General features: G+C 42.9%; 1 protein-coding gene across 2 annotated transcripts in view; it reads left to right on the top strand.

Moving 5' to 3' along the window:
- The window catches only part of LOC117505414 (monoacylglycerol lipase abhd6-B-like), a 39461-nt gene that overhangs the window by 18244 nt on the left and 309 nt on the right, over window positions 1-20908 (top strand). The window lies entirely within an intron of this gene.

Here is a 20908-nt window from a genome sequence, read left to right as displayed (position 1 = left end):
ATCTGCCTGTCCATCTTGCGGGGAGGGCTATGAAGGCGTCGTGGCCACACAGCCAGTACATGTTCACCTGAGCGTAAGTCCCCGTCGGGTCCGGTGCTTGGAAGTAATCTACACACTTGCCCCCATAGGGAGCTTGAGTATGATTAAAGCTTCCATCTGGTAGGCGAGTGCACGGCCCCAGAATCGCCTTACCGAACGGCTCAGCAACCTTGCCCATACCAGTAATCGGACCAGAGAACAAAGGCTGGTCGTTTGCATAACAGAGGAGTTGAGCTCCGGGATCAAGGAAAAGATTACCGGTAGTATGAACAGGTGATGTCAGTGACCCTTATGCTGCTAGGAAAATTTTAAATGAGATGTTGTTTGGTGCCTTGATTGTGATGTAAGAGCCTGTATGTTCATGAACTGAGTCATTGAGTACCATGGCATCTACTGCTGATGCTACCACATGTGGAAACAAAAGAATAACATTCAAAAGCGGCAGTGGTTTTATACGTGGGTGTGCGGCAGAGACAGGCATTAAAGAACATACATAACAGTTGTTCACATTCACTCCGTCAGCCAAAAACTTAGCATATCTGTACCACATGTTCATCTGATATGGGTTACAAGGTGTATCAAACATCCATTCAAAACTTCTTGGTTTCACTTTCTTCTGGTATGACTTGTAACGGGGTTCATATATGTTTTCATACCACCGCACAGTAAATGCCACAATCACAGCAATAAGTGTCAAAATCATCACCAGGCTGCGTGGTTTGCAGCCTGCTCTGGCAGCAAAGCTCTCCATGTAACAAGAATGGACACGATTAGGAATGAACATATCAGAGGGACAGCTCAGGTGGGACGGTTTGGAGACAAAGTCAGAGAGGCGCGATTGAGATGGTTTGGACATGTGCAGAGGAGGGACCCAGGGTATACAGGGAGAAGGATGCTGAGGATGGAGCCACCAGGCAGGAGGATAAGAGGGAGGCCAAAGAGGAGGTTTATGGATGTGTTGAAGGAGGACATGCAGGTGGTTGGTGTGACAGAGGAAGATACAGAGGACAGGGTGAGATGGAAACGATTGATCTGCTGTGGCAACCCCTTGCCGAAAGACAAAGAAGAAGAAGAATGAACTATGAATGCTGGGTTGATGACTTCCTGTGTGTGGGGTCAGATGTTACTGCTGTACACTGGGTGGAGTCATGTGATGGGCGGAGCTTTGGTTGGCTCTCGTAGACACCCATGTCGTCACCTTTGGGGGGAAAAGAAACTACAGTTCTGGTCTTAAAGATGTCTTTCTTTCTTGTGACAGTTCAAGAAGGTGCAGTTTATCTGGGCTTAGCAGCTGAAGGGGACAGTTCACAGTCTCAGTTCAGTTCAGCGAGGGTCTGAGGGAATCTGGAACTGTTTTTATGTTAGTTCCCTTCAGCTGTAGTGCATAAATCTGTACTATCATCAGTATGTGTAAGGCATGCTGCAAGTGGAATTAAACTAATGTGTCATTTACTCTGTCCTGTGCCCTGCTCTTGACGTTTTCAAACACAGGTGCACAGGAATAGAACAGGATTCCCTTGTCTCCCGTTCTCAAACATGCAGTTTCGTCTGCTTCTTTTCTCCTGGTCTGGTCACGTCAGTGTTATATTTCAAGCTTGTAGTACATCTGCTTCTGATCCTGGTTCAAGTTGACAGGCCTCTCCTCGGTCACAGCTGGTTACACGTCTGCTTCAGGACCCTGGTATCTGCTTCAACCTCTGGTCTTTGTCTTTGTTCACTCCTGGTCTCTCTGTCTCTGTTATGATGTGCTTCCAGCCGTTGCTGAGCCTACAGGCCATCAGCCGACACTGTTACACGTCGCTCCCCTTGTCTTGTGCGGACTCTTCCAGGTATCTTTGTCTTTTGCAGTGGGATAGATGTACCCAAGATGACCTCTCTGCGATTTTCACTGCAGTGGGGGTGGTTAGCAGCACTTGGAATGGACCTTCCCACCTCGGAGATGACCAGTTCTTTCTCTTAATAGTCTTTATCAGCACCCAGTCACCGACCTGGATCTGACTCTCGGGGCCCTGCACAGAAATAGGAGAGTCTGGTATCGTGTTAGAATGTATAACATTCTTATGGGACAATACTCGTCTCATGTAATCAACTAATCCCTCATCCTCACTATCAGGCCCAGCTATCTTCTGTAACTCTGGTATTCTGTAGGGCCTGCCATACAAAATTTCAAATGGCATAAGGCCAGTCTCTGAGTTGGGTGTTATATGCATGTACAGTTTCACCAAATCCAAATAAACCCAGTTTTTCCCTGTGTCCTCCATACATTTTCTGAGCTTACAATTAATTGTCCCATTTGTTCTTTCCACTAAACCTGCGCTTTGAGGATGATAATCACAATGTGTTTTTGCATTTATTTTCAAATGCTCCATCAAATGTTGGATGATTTTTTTTACAAAATGAGTACCATTATCACTGTACATTGTTTAAGGTATCCTATGTCTTGGAATTATGTCTCTACAAAGTATTTTTGCAACTGTCAGAGTATCTGCATGTTTAACAGGGAACACCTCTACCCATTTGCTATATGCATCAATCAATATTAGGCAATATTTTTTCCCTTCACATTGGTTCATTTCAATAAAATTCATATGGATCATTTGAAACGGGTAATGAGGGGTTGGAAATTTCCCTCGTTTTGGTCTCTCATTACCCTGCGAGTTGTGCTTCGCACAGATTAAACATGCTCTGCAGTAATGCTTTGCATATGCCTGAAATCCAAATGTCACAAAATGGGCATTAACCAGTCCAACCATTCCAGCCATAGAAGCGTGACATGGTCCATGATTTAAGGCAGCTGCCCATTTGAAAAGGCCACGAGGTAGGACTGGTTTGTTTGAGGATCAGGCATATACACCATCGGCGGTTTGGTGGACGTTGTGACGTCCCCAAAATGCTTTCTCTGATGCAGGAGCATGATTTTGCATATCTTTAAGAATGTGTAGATCTAAGCTGTCAGTTGCGGAAAGCAGGATCTCCAGCGCACCCTGGGCTGCCGCCTTGGCAGTCTCGTCTGGAAACCGATTTCCACAGGAGACAGGGTCCTGACCGGTGGTGTGCGCAACACATTTACAGATGGCAACAGCTGTGGGAAGCTGGACTGCTTTCAACAATGACAGCAGCAGTTCTTTGTGTAAAACAGGTTTCCCAGATGATGTAATCATCCCTCTATTTTTCCAATATTGAGCGAAAACATGGACCGTGGAGAATGCATATTGACTGTCAGTGTATATGGTCACTCTTTTCCCTGTCATTAATTTGCAGGCTTCTGTCAGCGCTATAAGCTCTGCAGCTTGGGCCGACAAGTGGTTGGGTAATGATTGTGCAAGTAAAATTTTGTTAGTGGAAACGACAGCATAACCTGTAGCATTTGTACCATTCAGATTTTTCTTACAAGACCCATCAACAAAAATAAGTTCAGAATCCAGCAGTGGGACGTCCCTCAAATCAGGGCGGGGTTTTATTAATTTCCTCAGAATCAGCAAGACAGTCATGTGGCTCGCCTTCACCCTCGACTGGGAGGAGTGTGGCTGGATTCAAATCAATTCAATTTTATTTATATAGCGCCAAATCACAACAAACAGTTGCTCCAAGGCGCTTTATATTGTAAGGCAAAGCCATACAATAATTACGGAAAAACCCCAACGGTCAAAACGACCCCCTGTGAGCAAGCACTTGGCAACTGTGGGAAGGAAAAACAGTGGGAATTCAAAACAGAACATCTTTCCACAGTAAGATGTGGCTGAGGTACAAGGTAGCCATACATGACAAATGTCTGGCTGGGGAGAGGAAAGTCATATTAAACTGTAACAAGAGTGCAGACACAGCATGTGGCACTTTCAACGTCAAAGAATGAAACAACACTACTCCGGCAGAGGCTTGTACAGCCAGAGAGGCGGCGACCGCGGCACGGACACAAGGTGGTAAAGCCCGAGCCACAGGGTCCAACCTGGTGGAATAAAAAGCCACTGGTGGCAGCCTATCGCCACACTGCTGTGTGAGCACTGATGTCATAAAATCCCCCTTACAATCAACCATTTGAATAAAAGGTTTGGTGTAATCTGGCAGAGCCAGTGTCGTGCTGGAAGCTAAAGCCTTTTTAACATCACAGAACGCTTGCTCTGCTTGTTCTGTCCATGTTAAAGTCGCGGACATGGGAAGATTCTCCCCATATATCATGTTTGACAAAGGTCCTGTTACTTCAGCAAAATTTGGTATCCACTTCCTGCAGTAATTGACCAGACCCAGAAAGGACATCATCTGCTTGTCAGTGGTTTATGAGTTTGCAAAATTGTTGCCTTTCTATCTTCAAGAACAGTGTGGCCTCCTGTGCTGAGATTATGTCCCAAATATTTTACTTGGGATTGGCAATATTGGAATTTGTTTTTACTAGCTTTATGTCCGTTCTGTGCCACAAAGGTCAATAATGCTAAAGTGTCCTGGGTGCAGGCTTGTTTTGTCTCTGATGCGATTAAAATATCATCCACATACAACAAGACTTGACTCCCACTAGGTGGCATGAATTTCGCCAGATTGCTCACCATGGCTTGTGAAAAGATAGTAGGGCTCTCAGCAAAGCCCTGAGGCAATGTGGTGTATGTGTATCTCTTTCCCTCAAATGTGAAAGCAAACCAAAACCGACTGTCTTCATGAACAGGGATAGAGAAAAATGCGTTACTTATGTCCACAACTGAGAACCATTTGGCTTGGGGATCCAAAGAGTTCAACAGTGTATGCGGATCTGGAACACATGGGGCCCTTTGAATCACAGCAGCATTAACCGCTTGAAGATCTTGCACCATTCTCCATCCCACGGAGGGAGGTGCCTTTTTCACTGGAAATATTGGTGTATTACAAGGTGAATCTGGACATTCAATCAACACTCCAGCAGATAATAAGGCTTCAATTACAGGCCTTATACCTTCAACAGCATCAGGTTTTAAGGGATACTGTCGCATACAGGGCCTGTATTCAGTTTTGGGCCGTATCTGAATCGGTTGTATCCCTGTAATCAGTCCTACGTCAGCAGGTCCCTGAGACCAAAAACAGTCAGGAACGGTGGCTAGGTCAATGTCACTTTCTGACAGTAAGTGCATGGTTCATTTTTGTATAATCTCTCCGTGTGTGTATCACAACTTGGGCTGGAGCAGCCCAATTTAGTCTGTATCGATAAGCGTCCAGTCCGGCACTGTATTCTTCTCCGTCTTTTGTCCCGATCCAGTCTCTTGCTGCCAGACACTGCGTCACAAACAACCCTACATCGGACCATGGAGCATCTGCTGTTTTTGCCAAGGAGATGTGGGGGTCAGAACAACCATGGTAACATGCCATGGGTGTCCGTGGGGATGCCCACCCCCACTCCAACCATGCCCTGGCCATCAGAAAACATATACAACAATGACAACAGGGCTGGTGAACAATTTTGTAATTTGTCATCATATTGTTGGTCGAATCCAGGAGATTGTTTATAGTACATGGCTACATGCAGGCCATCATTTGGCATAAACTCAGTGGAATTGGGGTGTGGAAGTGCTCTGGCTTGTTTCAACAACATTTCTGGGACACAAAGTGGAGGTCCCGGAGATATATCAAAAGACCAATAATAGTGCGGGTCTCCCAAGGCTTCTGTCACATAGAAATCTCCTGCTTTCAATTCATCCTGCCTTTTGATGACCATGCGGCCTGTTGGGGTCGCAATGACGCTAAGTCCCAACGCTGTCATAACATCACATCCCAGAAGATTAGAGGGACAGGATGGGTGTATGAGAGCTGATACTCTGCAGGCTTTACCCCCTTTAGGGTCAAGAATTGTAACAGGTTGTGACATTGGCACAGGCACAATCCCTCCATCAGCAACTCTCACAGCCAAATAACGGCCCCCGCTTCTGAGACCCAACCCACGATCGCTACAGGCAGTTACACATGCTCCAGAGTCACACAAAAATTCAGTATCAACTCCATTCACCCTCAAGGCCACAACAGGTCTAGTAGGGTCATTTGAAAGCAGAATGTCACTCAAAGCGCACAGGTCCTCTATACTACACTCCAAATCATCCACCTCCACCATTGTTTCATGTCCCTCATGCTGGACCAGGTCAGCAGTATTTACGTCGGCGGTCAGTCATGCCGTCCCTGAAGAGGGAGGGCAGTTCCGTGGACCTGACGATGGACAGTCTCGTGCGAAATGACCAGGTTTATGACACTGCCAGCACACCCCATCCTGGCTGGATCCACTAAAACCACCACGTCTCGGCTGCCCTCGGCCTCTCCTCCTTCCCCTAAAAGTCCCTCGTCCTCATCCAGAAAACAACACTTCTCCTGGCTGTATCCCGCCAGACAACATTATGTCCCCTGAAGTCTTACTCTTCTTTTTCGTCTGCGTGACTTTTTCAGCATGCATAGCATGATTAATGTAATCTGCCAATGTTCCACTGGCAAGTCCAATATAATGCTTATTCACCCACTGATGTATAGGTGTGCTGGAGTTAGCATGCAGTGCATTTTTCAGTTGTTGTTTATATGGTCCCTTATCATCATTGTCTTCCTGCAGTCCGCTATGTGCCTTAAACACCTTTGTCATCCTGATGACGTAATCTTCAAACAGCTCACCATCCTTTCGTTTTGCTTTCCCAATTTCCCAATAATCTGCTCTCTTCTTGAATTTGGTTCTGATTCGTTCGCATACAGTGGTCACCCTCGTGTCCAGGTCTGTACTACTTGGTGCTAAGATTTGAGGGGGATCGTTTGTATCCACGGGTGACCAATCTCCCCTCACTGCTGGCCAATGTTTTTGCAGGGCTGTCATTAACACCTGTTGTGTTTCAACCCCGTTCAGATGATACGACTGTCTGAGTAACGTCCTCGGGGGGGTCAGGCTTTCGCATGCCTTTCTCACATCCTTCTGAGTCCAGGTGCGGTACACCAGTGTTGTTGGGGCATCATCAGCGCCTGTCCGTGGAGTGGCTACCTCAATTAAGGGACACATTTCTGCCCCACCAAGATGCATTTGTGGTTCCTGCTTTTGCTTCTGTGCTGCTTTCTGAGAGGGCAGTGGAGGAGGTAAAGCTTTCCCATCCCTCAGCGTCATTGGAGGGGTCAGAGGAGAGGAATCTTCAGCAAAATGCTTTAACTCAGGTGGGTCATCATCTGTGGTCTGGTGAGTGTAGGGAGGTGGAGAGGGCGCACTTGCTGTAGCTTCAGCATTATCTGAAGCCTCTGGCTCCCTCCCAGTGTCTCATTATCTAATTCATTTTTATTATAGAAGACACTCTTAAGATCGTCTTGTCCCTGCTTCAGTTTATTTTTGACTTTTTTCTCAGCCTCACGCCGCCTGTAGGCTTCACTTTTCCACTTTAGTGCATTTTCTAACCCAGACTTTTTTGCTTTTTTGCGGAGTCCTTAGCTTTCCTCTTGATATTGTCCACTAATTCTGTTGTTGCTTCTGGCTGTAGTTTCCCTGAGAAATTGAACTGTTTTTGCCACATGTTTAAATGTTTAGATGACCCGGGAAATTTAACCTCCATATACCTGAAATCAGGTATATGGTGGCTCTGTGTCATGTTTACCGTGAGAACAACAGCAGTTACCCATTTTAGCTGTTTGTGGGGTTATCTCATAGGGAGATCTAAATGGACAGGTTGTTGTTCTTTTTTCAATGTTTGGTCACCGGTCAGCCAGAAAAGTGTCACCACTATGACCTCTAAGCGGTGGGTGACCTTGCTTATGGCTTCTTTCCAGACTCGTATGTGTATAGAATTTACCTCTGTCGTTAGTTCATTTATTTATGATACATGATTGCGCTTTACCATTTTTGCCACTTTAATGTATGGGGGTTTTTTTTGTACATTTTTTGTCACTTCATGGTATTCTGTAATATACAGGTTGTTTAACTTCTTTTGTTATTTATATGGTACGACTTTAATGGAGGTTTAAGTCTTGTTCGTTATGGTGAATGGTACTCTATGATAATGCAAAGTGCACTCTGTTGGTAAAACTGAATGACGTGCAATATTTTGACCATCGGGTGGTGCTGTAGTGCAGTTGTGCTTTCTTAAATACCTGTACTGTACATAGTTGTAATGTGAAGTCACTGAGTCTTTTGTTTTTTTATGTTCAAAAACTTTATTGAAGTAATTATTGTTTATCTTCGTGTTTGTTATTGCAGTAGTCATTAAAACCGTAAATTTGTTCTTGAAAATAGCTGTTGTGAGTTAATTTGTGGGATTGTGGGTGTTCTGGACGAAGTTGGTGTTTTCATGGGTGGTGGGGCGGAGGTGGTGGCCACGTTAGTGTGCGCGGGGGGGCACGCAGGGGGTTTCGCCTGGGGAGTAAATCACTCTAGGACTGCCACTGCGTATGTTCACAAACAGGTGTGGTGCGTATAGAACGCTCACAACCTACTTCACAGACAGGGCTTCGTTTCTGCCAGTGGGTTAAAACTGGTGACAGGTCCCCGTGATTCAGTTGTGTACGTTCTCAGTCATAAAAACACACATTCACACCGCTGCACTTCAGCTGTTATCACGCTTCTGCTCCAACCGGGTTTTATATCAGAATTTATATAATATATTTATATACAATACATCAGAATTTTACGGCTTGTCCACCAAAGGTTTCACTGACCTAACACTGTACAGTTTTTTACGCGCTGTTCCGGACCTGAAAGTGGTCTTTTAGTTGTCTCTTGCTTTATTAATCGCCAATTGTAACCGCTGCCGGCTCAATCTGGAGCCTACAGCCACATCAGGTGTCTGACACAGCGGAAAATGCAGCACAAGCACGCGGCTCAGTAACAGATGGTCTTTAACTGCTGCACCACCTGACTTTTCTCTTTCTTTCTCAGAGAGTAAAATTTAACACTTTACAGCCAGGCTTTTGCCTCACACCTTACAGTGTTTAAGCCAAGAGACAAACCAAGAAAGACATTACGGGGTTTTTTCTCACAGTGACTCACATCCACACGCACACACGTGCACGTAAAGAAAAACAGTCTCACTCGTGATCACACTCTGTCAACCACCGCTGAAGTCTGTATGCCTTCACCCTGGTAAGCGTCGACCCGTTAGGGAGGAGACCCATCCCCCGGAAAAAGGTCTGCAGGAACTGGTTCCTGCGCCGCGGCCACAGTCTTCCACGGGCGTTCTCCGTCACGGGCCGACGAGTTTCCGGTCTGTTGACACCCGGCTGTCGAAGGACCAAGATGTCAGAGTTGTTCGGACCTGAAAAGAACAACAACCCAGTTTACACACAGAAATGATCACGCAAGAGACACTGAATTTCTTTTCCTGATCAGGAGGAGACAAACGAGGAGCCTTCAGAAAGAACTGTCGTCCGTCTCAAGGGCCCCGCCCATTTGCCTCTCCTTTTTATTGAATATAGTTACATACAGCATATAGGAGTGACAATATCACAAAACAATGCAAAGACACAAAGCCTGGTCTCACATTGATATGAAAACTGTTATGGCTTTGAGCCCTCAGTCCCCTAAGCTTCTCATAATAATGTCCAGCCCTGAACTGGTGTTCCGGTTACAATGCTCTTTCCTCAAGGCTGAACCGTTAATTAAAGGTGCACATCTGCGCTTAGCAAAAACATGACCCTAGCAAAACAGTCTGCACATTAACTGAGTCAAAGATCATCTGCTCACTTTCTCGTTTGACAGTTTTAATGATCAAATGATTAATTTAATGATTAAATAATTACTTAGTGTCAAATCATATACCCTGAACGGCTCAAGTGATCATCAAAGGAATAATGGTACATGAACTTTCACACATTCATATACGTATATATATGAAAAATAGAGAACAGAATCAAAGACACGATCACAGAGTACATCAAAGTGAAGACATTAATATTTGATAATATATATTGATAACATATAGAAAACCCTGTCACTAACCCCCAGAGCAAGAAGACAGGCGACAGCAACAGTGGTAAGAAAAAAACTCCCCCTGGGGAAGAAACCTCAAGCAGACCAGACTCAAAGGGGCGACTCTCTGCTTGGGCCATGATACAGACACAAATTACAGAACAATTCACAAAACAAATATACAGGAAATGTTGCCAGTGCACAGGACAGGAGAGTTGCAGAAATAGACGCCACACCCATCTCTGGACAGAGCTGCACCTCAAACAGAATCAGGCATCAGAAAGACAACAAATACAGTATAATTTGTCAGCATTAAGTAACAAGAAAAACAGAAAAAATACTAAGGTGATCGCCGGCCACTAGCCCTAAGCTTCACTAACAGACCCAGATAAAGTTGAGGTTGCGTCCCGCTTCGTTTACTAATAACATGAATTAAAAGAGTAAAAAGCTTAGTAACATACTATGTCAGTATGTTAGCCATACGAAAGGGAAAATAAGTGCATCTTAAGTCTGGACTTGAAAGTCTCCACAGAATCTGACTGTTTTATTGATGCAGGGAGATCATGCCACAGAACAGGGGCACGATAAGAGAAAAATCTGTGACCTGCAGACTTTTTATTCACCCTAGGGACACAAAGTAGTCATGCACCCTGAGAATGCAGAGCCCGGGCTGGTACTTAGGGTTTAATTAGGTCAGCTAGGTAGGGAGGTGCCAATCCGTGAACAATTTTCTAGGCAATTACAGGAACCTTAAAAACTGATCTAGCAGCATTTTGAACCAGTTGGAGAGCCCTAATGCTGGACTGTGGTAAACCAGAAACTAGAACATTGCAGCAGTCCAATCTAGAAGAGACAGACGCATGAATCAGGTTCTCAGCATCAGCCATAGACAGGATGGGACGAATCTTCACTATAATTCGCAGGTGGAAGAAAGCAGTCCTCATAATATCTCAAATGTGGAGGTCAAAGGACAACGTAGGATCAAAAATGACCCCAAGGTTCCTCACTTTGTCAGTGTGATGTATGATACATGAGCCTAGGCTAAGTGTTAGCTGGTCAAATTGATGCCGGTGTCTCACTGGACCAAGAACCATCATTTCAGTCTTATCAGAGTTTAAAAGTAGGAAGTTGCTAGGCATCCAGCTTCTCACAGATGCAAGACAATCTTCTAAGGATTTTATGTGGATGAGATTGCCAACAGTTATTGGCATGTATAACGGAGTATCATCAGTATAGCAGTGAAAGGTAATCCCAAAATGCCGCAATATGTGCCCAAGGGGTGCTATATTTTTATTTATTTAATTATTATTTTATTTATTTGACAGGGACATTGCACAACAAATGTGTTGCACAGACCAGATTTAGCTACAAGCTAATTTTCCTTGGTGTCCCCAGGCAGAAGCATAATTTCCGGTGCAAGGTGAGGATTGTTTCTTTTAGCGAAAAACATGCTAACAGATTTATTAAAATTTAATGTTAAACATGTTTGCACCAACCAATCTGAAATCTTTTCCATTGCATCCTGGAGCACATAAAGGGAGAAAAGCAGGGGGGTTATTGTACAAAACACAGTGAGAACAACTGGTCAGATATGATGTCAACCACGCAAGGGCACTCCCAGTAATCCCAAAATGATTTATCAGCCTATCACGTAGAATATGATGATCCACGGTATCAAATGCGGCACTGAGATCTAACAGCACAAGAACCGTAGTGGTGTCTGAATCCATTGTAAGCAGAAGATCATTCACCACTTTAGTGAGAGCCGTCTCTGTGCAATGATATTTTCTAAAAGCAGACTGCAGTGGCTCAAAAAGATTATTCTCAGTAAAACAGTCCACGAGCTGCCGTGAAACTACCTTTTCCAGAATTTTAGAGCAAAATGATAGATTTGATATCAGCCTATAGTTTTTCAATACTCTAGTGTCAAGATTTGGTTTCTTAAGTAATGGTTTAATCACTGCAGATTTGAAACATTTAGGAACCGATCAAGAAGCTAATGAGAGATTAATAATTTCAAGCACAGTCGGCCCAAGAGTGGACCACAGGTCCTTAAACAGTTTTGTTGGTATAGGATCAAATAAACAGGTTGTGCTTTTTGTTGATGTTATGAGTTTCGTCAGCATGTCTAGAGAGATACTATCAAATTCTATAACTCTAGGTAATACCTCAGTAATGGCGCCCACCTCAGTAGCAGGGTGTAGTGGCTGGGTTAAGGCATGCTGGGATATGTTTAACCTAATGTCTTCTATTTTCTTCTCGAAGTAATGTAGGAAATCTTGTGCTGTAAAAGGAGAGCGAACTGCGGGTGGTTGTCCATGAATAAGTGTTGCCACCGTGTCAAACAATAACTTTGAGTTATGCTTGTTTTTGTTGAGCAAATCAGACTAAAAGGTTCACTTTAGCCAGTAGTACATGCTTATAGTCTAAGATAGCATCATGCCATGCAAGGTGGAATACTTCTAATTTTGAACTATGCCATTTCTGTTCTTGACCTCTGGCCTTATACGTGAGGTCACGCATGCAATCATTGAACCAAGGTGACTGTGTTTTGGGCAGCGCGGTTTGAATAAAGGTGGTGCATCGTATCGAGTGTAGTTTTGAACATTGAATTTAAACTGTTCACAAGACTGTCTACTGATTGGGCATTTTCCAAAAGTGAAGCTAAGACATCAGGCAGTCTAGCTTTGAGTTCAGTCTTAGTTGAGGAGTTGATGCATGATATCAATATTCATGACAGCAATACCACGTGTGAGAACCAAATCCACGGTATTTCCACTAATGTGTGTCGAGTCCTGAATGCATTGCTGAAATCCTAATGCATCCACAATTTGCATAAATGACTTGCAAACGGGATCAGAAGGCTTATTTATATGAATGTTAAAGTCACTAATAATCAGAATGTTATCTGCACTAGTTGACAAGTTAGAGATGAACGCAGCAAATTCATCTAAGAATTCAGAGTATGGGCCAGGAGGCCTTTATACAATGACAAAGTGATACGACTGATTTTTTTTTTCTTCTGACCTTGGCAATATGTAGCATCGTGGGGAGAGCGGAGAAGCAGATGCTCAAACGAGTTATATTTGTGACCCCCAACAGCTCATGAGCTAAAGCTAGATTTATAAATAAAAGCAACACCTTGCGTCGCATCACGAGGAATGTGACTAAATCTGTACGTCGTGGGCAGGCCTCATTTAAGGGGAGGACAGCTGTATGTTTAAGCCAGGTTTCACATAATTGAATCATATCTAAGTGATGATCCATAATTAGATAATTAATCAACAATGATTAGTTTCTGCTTCTTTTTTTTTTTACTGACTTTAGAATTAAACCAACAACCTTCTTACTGTATGACTGCAGCACCATGAATGCGTACAGTGTTAAATGTTTCAATCCTGCTGCCTTGTTTATTAGAAACATTTATTAATTACAGTCAAATTAGTTCACATGTAACATTTGTTGTACCGTTAGTAATCTTTTTTAAAATCTGCCTGAAAGAAATTTGTGTTTTATTTTCACCTTTTGTACATGTTTGAATTACTGTATAGTTAATTAGTTTTTGTGTTTAAACTTTTGAGCACAACTGTAAATGAAAATGAATTGAAATTGAAATTGTGACGTCACACTCTGTCAGCCATGAGCACCTTACTTTTTTAAGTTCAATGTGTGTGCACTGCTCAGAGTTCACAGCATTTACGGCCTCACACACACACACACACACACACACACACACACACACACACACACACACACACACACACACACACACACACACACACACACACACACACACACACACTAACTTTTTTCCATTTTACGATTATTCCGTTTGACAGGGAACCAAATAAACTATCCCTGCTCAAAGGGTCTATTTACATTGAATTGCATATTTAAATAGGGGCGTGGCCAGGGCAGAGTTTGGTGCATCTACATGTGCGCTCAATTCCACATTGATTGAGATGTACAAACAGAACATGGTTGGTTCCATATGTATGCACACTTTGATACATCTGGATATTTTTGTGTTTACACCAGTTTCTGGGCTTTGGTGTACGCCATGTTTCAGTAGGAAACTCTGTCTACATGAAGCCCCTGATCCAGACAGATACAATCAGGAAAATGTTAAACTCCCTGAATTATTGAAGCAGAATGTTCAGTTAATTATTGAAATATTAATCTAACAAAAAAGAAAAAAAAAACACTATGAGGGGAGGAAAAATTATTAACTTATGAACAAAGTGTGAAATATTACACCAAAGGAAATATGACAGAAAAATATACCGAGTGTAAAAATATAATTAACTTAATGAGAACGATGAACAACAGTTTTAATAATGCTAAGTGTAAATTATTAAAAACCTTCAGCTTCATATAAAAGTTCTGGCTGTAATTTAAGGAAACATTATTGCTATTTTGCATCACTACTCTTAGCTTCATAGTGGAGTAGAGCAGAGAAGGATTTTCTTTCATCAAAACAGATCAAATCTAGGCTTGCATCTCAGATGTACTTTCTGGCAAATTGTAGCTAAACTTTCAGGTCTTTTTAAGAAAATCCTCCTCTACACCACTTCATCATGAAGATGGATAACTGGTGATGCAAAATGCAAAGCTTGCACTGTGCACAATTTCTCCAATCACAACCACATAAGCCCATTGCACAATTTCTCCAATCACAACCACATAAGCCCATAACTTCTCCTGGGTTGTCTGGGTGTCTTGGTGCCTTTCCTCACTCTTCTCCTTCTTGCACAGTCACTCAGTTTTTGAGAACTGTCTACTCCATGCAGATTTACCATAGAGTGCCATACTGTATTTCTTTGTAATTGATGTAAATAAAGTCCAAGACATATTCAGTGACAGCTTCACCATCAGAGAGCCTCATCCACAAACTACCACAAAAGACTCCAAGCTGTCAGCGACGTTAAAGGGGGCAACACACAGTATGAAGAACAGGGGTATGTAAACTTATGATTAGGTTCATTTGGGTAGTTCTCTTGTCATTTTAATTTAAAAAGAGGAAACACAGCTGTTTGACAATAAATGGCTTCACCCAACCACTAATGATGAGTGGAAAAAAAGGTTTTGTGTTGTCATTCATATTCTCTCAAAAATGGCCAAAAAAGCAAAAATTCTGCAAGGGTATGTAAACTTTTGAGCACAACTGTATATAGCATCAAATCACAAAAAAATTGCCTCAAGGCATTTCACACAAGTAAGGTCTAACCTTACCAACCATCTTATCACAACTTTACACACACACCCTTAATGACAAACACTGAATACAGGGAGACAATCGGGGGCCTGTTAAGAATCTGCTGCTCCAGTTTCTCCATCAAGGAAAAGAAAACACATTAGTAATAATAACAAAAAAACAAATTCAAATGCACACATGCCCAAATGTGGCCACGCTGGTTTTCATTTGGAACAATTACACGAATAAACTATTTACCCAAGCAGCCACCCATTGCGCACTATGCCAGCCTCTAGCCTGTTCCTCTACTGGTGGTTGGCTCTCACTGCGGTATTGTATCACTTCCTGTTCCGGAGCACAGCGGTGTTTTTCTGTATCTGTTAGCTGTTTAATCTGTGCAGTTAGATTGACCTAGTTATCTAGATTACGATTTGTTTCCCAGTGTAATCTTTACGTGCCTTAACTAAAGCACTCCTTCTGCTGAATCACCTCTAAATTATTTACACATTATTCACTTTGCGTGTTTTTAGGAATCCACTAGGTTAGCGTAGCTACTAGCTCTTAGCCGATTTAGCATGGCGGCTTCTCCTGTCTCTCCCACACTTTTCTGCTCTGGGTGTGAAATGTTTAGTTATTCCTCGGCCTCCTTTAGCAGTAACGGTACTTGTAATAAGTGTAGCTTATTCGTAGCTTTGGAGGCCAGGCTGGGCGAATTGGAGACTCGGCTCCGCACCGTGGAAAATTCTACAGCTAGCCAGGCCCCTGTAGTCGGTGTGGACCAAGGTAGCTTAGCCGCCGTTAGTTCCCCCCTGGCAGATCCCGAGCAGCCAGGAAAGCAGGCCGACTGGGTGACTGTGAGGAGGAAGCGTAGCCCTAAACAGAAGCCCCGTGTACACCGCCAACCCATTCACATCTCTAACCGTTTTTCCCCACTTGACGACACACCCGCCGAGGATCAAACTCTGGTTATTGGCGACTCTGTTTTGAGAAATGTGAAGTTAACGACACCAGCAACCATAGTCAATTGTCTTCCGGGGGCCAGAGCAGGCGACATTGAAGGAAATTTGAAACTGCTGGCTAAGGCTAAGCGTAAATTTGGTAAGATTATAATTCACGTTGGCAGTAATGACACCCGGTTACGCCAATCGGCGGTCACTAAAATTAACATTAAATCGGTGTGTAACTTTGCAAAAACAATGTCGGACTCTGTAGTTTTCTCTGGGCCCCTCCCCAATCGGACCGGGAGTGACATGTTTAGCCGCATGTTCTCCTTGAATTGCTGTCTGTCTGAGTGGTGTCCAAAAAATGAGGTGGGCTTCATAGATAATTGGCAAAGCTTCTGGGGAAAACCTGGTCTTGTTAGGAGAGACGGCATCCATCCCACTTTGGATGGAGCAGCTCTCATTTCTAGAAATCTGGCCAATTTTCTTAAATCCTCCAAACCGTGACTATCCAGGGTTGGGACCAAGAAGCAGAGTTGTAGTCTTACACACCTCTCTGCAGCTTCTCTCCCCCTGCCATCCCCTCATTACCCCATCCCCGTAGAGACGGTGCCTGCTCCCAGACCACCAATAACCAGCAAAAATCTATTTAAGCATAAAAATTCAAAAAGAAAAAATAATATAGCACCTTCAACTGCACCACAGACTAAAACAGTTAAATGTGGTCTATTAAACATTAGGTCTCTCTCTTCTAAGTCCCTGTTGGTAAATGATATAATAATTGATCAACATATTGATTTATTCTGCCTAACAGAAACCTGGTTACAGCAGGATGAATATGTTAGTTTAAATGAGTCAACACCCCCGAGTCACACTAACTGTCAGAATGCTCGTAGCACGGGCCGAGGTGGAGGATTAGCAGCAATCTTCCATTCCAGCTTATTAATTAATCAAAAACCCAGACAGAGCTTTAATTCATTTGAAAGCTTGTCTCTTAGTCTTGTCCATCCAAATTGGAAGTCCCAAAAACCAGTTTTATTTGTTATTATCTATCGTCCACCTGGTCGTTACTGTGAGTTTCTCTGTGAATTTTCAGACCTTTTGTCTGACTTAGTGCTTAGCTCAGATAAGATAATTATAGTGGGCGATTTTAACATCCACACAGATGCTGAGAATGACAGCCTCAACACTGCATTTAATCTATTATTAGACTCTATTGGCTTTGCTCAAAAAGTAAATGAGTCCACCCACCACTTTAATCATATCTTAGATCTTGTTCTGACTTATGGTATGGAAATAGAAGACTTAACAGTATTCCCTGAAAACTCCCTTCTGTCTGATCATTTCTTAATAACATTTACATTTACTCTGATGGACTACCCAGCAGTGGGGAATAAGTTTCATTACACTAGAAGTCTTTCAGAAAGCGCTGTAACTAGGTTTAAGGATATGATTCCTTCTTTATGTTCTCTAATGCCATATACCAACACAGTGCAGAGTAGCTACCTAAACTCTGTAAGGGAGATAGAGTATCTTGTCAATAGTTTTACATCCTCATTGAAGACAACTTTGGATGCTGTAGCTCCTCTGAAAAAGAGAGCTTTAAATCAGAAGTGTCTGACTCCGTGGTATAACTCACAAACTCGTAGCTTAAAGCAGATAACCCGTAAGTTGGAGAGGAAATGGCGTCTCACTAATTTAGAAGATCTTCACTTAGCCTGGAAAAAGAGTCTGTTGCTCTATAAAAAAGCCCTCCGTAAAGCTAGGACATCTTTCTACTCATCACTAATTGAAGAAAATAAGAACAACCCCAGGTTTCTTTTCAGCACTGTAGCCAGGCTGACAAAGAGTCTCTATTGAGCTGAGTATTCCATTAACTTTAACTAGTAATGACTTCATGACTTTCTTTGCTAACAAAATTTTAACTATTAGAGAAAAAATTACTCATAACCATCCCAAAGACATATCGTTATCTTTGGCTGCTTTCAGTGATGCCGGTATTTGGTTAGACTCTTTCTCTCCGATTGTTCTGTCTGAGTTATTTTCATTAGTTACTTCATCCAAACCATCAACATGTTTATTAGACCCCATTCCTACCAGGCTGCTCAAGGAAGCCCTACCATTATTTAATGCTTCGATCTTAAATATGATCAATCTATCTTTGTTAGTTGGCTATGTACCACAGGCTTTTAAGGTGGCAGTAATTAAACCATTACTTAAAAAGCCATCACTTGACCCAGCTATCTTAGCTAATTATAGGCCAATCTCCAACCTTCCTTTTCTCTCAAAAATTCTTGAAAGGGTAGTTGTAAAACAGCTAATTGATCATCTGCAGAGGAATGGTCTATTTGAAGAGTTTCAGTCAGGTTTTAGAATTCATCATAGTACAGAAACAGCATTAGTGAAGGTTACAAATGATCTTCTTATGGCCTCGGACAGTGGACTCATCTCTGTGCTTGTTCTGTTAGACCTCAGTGCTGCTTTTGATACTGTTGACCATAAAATTTTATTACAGAGATTAGAGCATGCCATAGGTATTAAAGGCACTGCGCTGCGGTGGTTTGAATCATATTTGTCTAATAGATTACAATTTGTTCATGTAAATGGGGAATCTTCTTCACAGACTAAAGTTAATTATGGAGTTCCACAAGGTTCTGTGCTAGGACCAATTTTATTCACTTTATACATGCTTCCCTTAGGCAGTATTATTAGACGGTATTGCTTAAATTTTCATTGTTACGCAGATGATACCCAGCTTTATCTATCCATGAAGCCAGAGGACACACACCAATTAGCTAAACTGCAGGATTGTCTTACAGACATAAAGACATGGATGACCTCTAATTTCCTGCTTTTAAACTCAGATAAAACTGAAGTTATTGTACTAGGCCCCACAAATCTTAGAAACATGGTGTCTAACCAGATCCTTACTCTGGATGGCATTACCCTGACCTCTAGTAATACTGTGAGAAATCTTGGAGTCATTTTTGATCAGGATATGTCATTCAAAGCGCATATTAAACAAATATGTAGGACTGCTTTTTTGCATTTACGCAATATCTCTAAAATTAGAAAGGTCTTGTCTCAGAGTGATGCTGAAAAACTAATTCATGCATTTATTTCCTCTAGGCTGGACTATTGTAATTCATTATTATCAGGTTGTCCTAAAAGTTCCCTAAAAAGCCTTCAGTTAATTCAAAATGCTGCAGCTAGAGTACTGACGGGGACTAGAAGGAGAGAGCATATCTCACCCATATTGGCCTCTCTTCATTGGCTTCCTGTTAATTCTAGAATAGAATTTAAAATTCTTCTTCTTACTTATAAGGTTTTGAATAATCAGGTCCCATCTTATCTTAGGGACCTCGTAGTACCATATCACCCCAATAGAGCGCTTCGCTCTCAGACTGCAGGCTTACTTGTAGTTCCTAGGGTTTGTAAGAGTAGAATGGGAGGCAGAGCCTTCAGCTTTCAGGCTCCTCTCCTGTGGAACCAGCTCCCAATTCAGATCAGGGAGACAGACACCCTCTCTACTTTTAAGATTAGGCTTAAAACTTTCCTTTTTGCTAAAGCTTATAGTTAGGGCTGGATCAGGTGACCCTGAACCATCCCTTAGTTATGCTGCTATAGACGTAGACTGCTGGGGGGTTCCCATGATGCACTGTTTCTTTCTCTTTTTGCTCTGTATGCACCACTCTGCATTTAATCATTAGTGATCGATCTCTGCTCCCCTCCACAGCATGTCTTTTTCCTGGTTCTCTCCCTCAGCCCCAACCAGTCCCAGCAGAAGACTGCCCCTCCCTGAGCCTGGTTCTGCTGGAGGTTTCTTCCTGTTAAAAGGGAGTTTTTCCTTCCCACTGTAGCCAAGTGCTTGCTCACAGGGGGTCGTTTTGACCGTTGGGGTTTTACATAATTATTGTATGGCCTTGCCTTACAATATAAAGCGCCTTGGGGCAACTGTTTGTTGTGATTTGGCGCTATATAAAAAAATTGATTGATTGATTGATCCAATTCAATGCATTTGTGCATCACCTGTGATTTGGACATTGATGGAATGAAAATGTTTCCTTTTAACAAAAACAAATTTATCATGTGATGGTGCCTTAGCAATATGTGTGCAGTCAGTAGCTTTGACTGCATTCGGGAAACCGCCTCTCAGTGCAAATTGTGCTTTAATGTTGGAATGTGATGTACCTGGATGACATTCGGGTGATTGTGTTCCACACAGCTGGTGGCTCGGGTCAAGGCTGACTGGCACACTCCTGACCAGTTGGCCAGCTCCCGCTGGAATGCCCCTGTTGCCAGGAAGCGCAGCGTGGTCAGCACCTGTGTGGGCACAAACAACCTCCTGGCTCATCACCATGTTGCACTCTGGGACGGCCGCAGTTCTGTGCACACCTCCAGTAACAGCGGCCTTAGTAATCAAAATCGGTTTATAAGCTAATTATCATCATTTGCAAGTAAATCCTCATGTTTCCTGAATACATGCTTATGCTGGATTGCACCATATGCAAGGTCCTCTGATTCTAACGCAGCCACTGTTGGTGCCATTTTATGCATCACTTTACGCATGTATTTATATTCACCCATATAACTGCAAACACGTGGGTGTGTTAAAAATTCATCAGTGTGTCTCTGATGTGCACATCACTCTGATGACTTCATGTTTTCACACTATTAACAGTTTCCCACCATCACCTCTACATGTGTAACCCAGCCATGAACGTGCCGTGGCGCACCACACATTTCTACCTTCATTTCACTTTTGATACATCTGAACGTTAGCGTGGAGACGGCTGTACGCCACGTTTTTGTGCGTACGCAGCCTTTGTACATGAGGCCTCTGGTTCGTCTGACATTAGGAACAGA

This window comes from Thalassophryne amazonica, chromosome 3 (assembly GCF_902500255.1).
Source record: "Thalassophryne amazonica chromosome 3, fThaAma1.1, whole genome shotgun sequence".
Classification (NCBI taxonomy): domain Eukaryota; kingdom Metazoa; phylum Chordata; class Actinopteri; order Batrachoidiformes; family Batrachoididae; genus Thalassophryne; species Thalassophryne amazonica.
The sequence above is the reverse complement of the archived record's forward strand: the minus strand, read 5'-3'. Positions and strand labels throughout refer to the sequence as shown.